This window comes from Mastomys coucha, unplaced genomic scaffold (assembly GCF_008632895.1).
Source record: "Mastomys coucha isolate ucsf_1 unplaced genomic scaffold, UCSF_Mcou_1 pScaffold15, whole genome shotgun sequence".
Taxonomy (NCBI): domain Eukaryota; kingdom Metazoa; phylum Chordata; class Mammalia; order Rodentia; family Muridae; genus Mastomys; species Mastomys coucha.
In genome coordinates, this window is record NW_022196897.1 from 97,677,897 (window position 1) to 97,681,289 (window position 3,393).

Genomic DNA, 3,393 nt, shown 5'->3' on the forward strand with positions numbered 1-3,393 from the left:
CAGAAATCTGCCTGCCTCTGCCTCCCAAGTGCTGGGATTAAAGGCGTGCGCCACCACCACCCGGCCAATGTGTTCTTTAAAATGCCCTTTCTATCTGTCTAAAAAAGAAATCGTGACAGCGAAACTTAAACTTGTCCCAAGGAACTTAATTCACCTAATCAATAGGAAGTAGTCTAATGATAATATTACTCCCTTTCTCACTCCTGACTTAATTCAGGGATCTCTTTCCTTTCTTCTCTATCCTTTTTCTCTCTCCTATCTGGTATTAGGAGGTTGAAATAAGCAAATAGTTTTGTTTCCTACCTCCAGTTAACAAAACCACATAATAATAATAATAAAAAAAAACACATAATGTGTTTGTGGAGTAGGGTGAAAGAGAGAAGAAAAAGGCAAAAGGTCATTTTGTTCAAGTGTTGTATGGCATGCTTGTTGAAATGTAAAGATCAAGTCTTAAAGAAAATGCTACATTATATGTTTTTATTAACTGGAGGTAGGAAACAAAAATATTTGCTTATTTGTAATTTACTGACATCAGCTCTCATTAGGGAAAATGAAAACTGTAACAACGACAACAACAACAACTCAGAGTGTAAAACCTGGATTTTAGAGAGAGGGAGAAAGACCAACTACAATCAAGTCACTGTTCTCTACCATGCGAGGATTCAACAAAAGTTTGGGGAACAAACACAAGGACCCTCACCAGACAGAAACTTTGCCCACACCATGCTCTTTCTCACCAAATAGAAAGGATAAGAATAAAGTGTGCAAACCAGGTGGTGGTGGCACACGCCTTTAAGCCCAACACTTGGGAGGCAGAGGCAGGTGGATTTCTGAGTTCAGGGCCAGCCTGGTCTACAGAGTGAGTTTCAAGACAGCCAGGGCTATACAGAGAAACTCTGTCTTGAAAAAAACAAAAAACAAAAAATGTTATTTATTATTGTGGGACAGGACAGGGGAGTGAAGGTGACTAGGATTAAAGCTTTATGTATATGTGTTTGTCCAAATATTGTGATTTGGGCAGCCTGTCCCGATGTCCTTCTCCTGAACCCTCGACTCTCTCCTTATTAATGGCTTTAGTGACCTGCCCACTTAAGCTATACGTGAGGGCATCAACACTGTCTCCAGAGCATAAGTTCCTCATTTACATTTGAATGTAAAATCCTAAATTTCCCATTTCCTAGTTGTTTTCTTGGCTTTTTTTTTTTTTTTTTTTCAAGACAGGGTTTCTCTGTATAGCCCTGGCTATACTGGAACTCACTCTGTAGACCAGGCTGGCCTCGAACTCAGAAATACACCTGCCTCTGCCTCCCAAGTGCTGGGATTAAAGGCATATGCTACCACAGCCTGGCGTCTTCTTGGATCTTATTTCTGTTCATACCCTGACAACTATGGCCTGAATTTTTCTATTAGTTTCATATCTCTAACTAGAACTTAAATCTCTTTTACAGATTGGTTTCTCAAGAGCCATAGAGACTTTGAAACCGGGTGACCCTGGGTTTGGTTCATTCCAGTAATTACTAGCTGTATGGCCATAAAAGTTATTTAATATTTGTGTTTTCTTTTTGTGTGAGCTTCAGGGAATCCACTTGAATCTATCTCCCACAGTCAAATAGACTCAAGACAAGTACTGTCAATAAACAGCTTGTTTCCTTCCCAACTTGCATATTCCTGAGGGTGTGATCCATTTCCCTATTCCTGGTCCTGGGACCCCTAAACCCTCCTCTAACTCCCAAGAGTTTCAAATGTACACCTAAGAAACTTTATCTTTTGCCCATAACATCCAGGTGTTCTCTCAGAAGCTGTATCCAGGAAAGCAGTTACTCATGAGTGCTCTGACCCAGCCTAACAGACTGCTTCAACTGGGCCTACATACTCCTACCCCAAGATGGTCCCACAACCTGGATAGCAGTGACCAACTCTTCCCGGACTTGGCCAACACCCCATAATGGTGCCCAAATGTCAGCAGGAAGTAGTCATGGATGATTACTCTGCCCCTTACTCACTCATATAATCAACAAAAGGCTGGGATGTTTGTTTTTGGACCCTGGGACAAGGGACTGAGGTGCATATTTTAGTTTCAAACCAGACCTTGCTTCCAGGTTCTCCCAGCACCACCCCCCCCCAGTCCCTTCCTGGCATACCCTGCCCTCAGCCTTGAACTTCAGCTCAGTGGCTGGGCTGCCCTCCCCCCACAGAGGTCTCTATATAATCCAGACATTTTGGTTCACCCCTCCCCGGAGCTCCCACATGCCCCTTTTCCTCTTCCACCCCCCATGGTGACTTCCCTGGCTTGAATTTTCACCGGTGGGGAAATAACCTATCAGTTAAGAGCAATAGTTGCTCTTGCAGAAGACCAAGGTTTGGTTATTAGCAACCACATGGTGGCTCAGACTATCCATGACTCCAGTTCTAGGGAATTCAAAGCTATCTTCTGTGGGTACCAAGTACTCATATGGTTCACATAATACATACAGACAAAAATGTCATACACATAAAATAAAATAATCTAAAAAAAAAAAAAGCTAGCTGAAATTGAGCCTGAAAACAAAATCAGTAAGCAGCATCCCTCCCTGGTTTCTACTTGGAGCTCCTTTAATTATGTACTGTAAAAGCATAAGATGAAAAACCTTTTCCTTCCCAAGTTGTTTTTGCTCATGATGTTAATGACAGTAATAGAAAGCTAAGTAGGATACTCATGGAAGCTGGAGCTCATAGATTTTGCTATGGTTGGCCAATGAGAACCAGGCATTTGCCTGTCCTCACCTAGGGCCACATGTTGTTGTTGCCTTTCATGACTGAGCTATCTCTCCAGCCACCCTGTATGTGTTTCTAATCTTGGGTCCAGAAGCTGAGGGTATTAGGTCAGATGAAGCGATCTACAGTGTTCAGTGACAGGTGGGTTCTAAGCGTTCTGCAAGGGATAGCCATTTTTAAAGACATTTTATCTCAAGTTGACAAACCTTCAGGGGTTCCCTCATCATGTAGGTTCCTGCATTGCCTCCCTGTTAGCTGAGTCAACTCCAGTTCAGTCACCAGGCTGTACCTTGGGGGTTTACTTAAGAAAAGTCAACTTCCAGCTTTGATCTTAAGCCGCTCACTGCATTCAGCTCACTGGATCGGAATCATCTGTTTATATAATTATCTTCCATGTGAGTTGAGAACTTTAGGGTGGGGCCAATCTGTCTCTGTCTTTTCAATTCTGAACATAGTGCTGCTGGTATATAGTTCTGTACACAACTAGAAGTGATATATGGCTATAAGGAAGGGGCCTAAGATAGGATGAAAGTGACACTTCTTTTGGTAGGCTGACTTCCATTCTTTGCTTTTATTATTATTATTTTTATTTCTATTTCTTTTTTTTTCTTTTCATCTTTTTTTTTTTTTTTTTTTTTT

General features: G+C 41.8%; 1 protein-coding gene across 2 annotated transcripts in view; it reads right to left on the bottom strand.

Moving 5' to 3' along the window:
* The window catches only part of Chrm5 (cholinergic receptor muscarinic 5), a 64,105-nt gene that overhangs the window by 19,356 nt on the left and 41,356 nt on the right, over nucleotides 1-3,393 (bottom strand). The window lies entirely within an intron of this gene.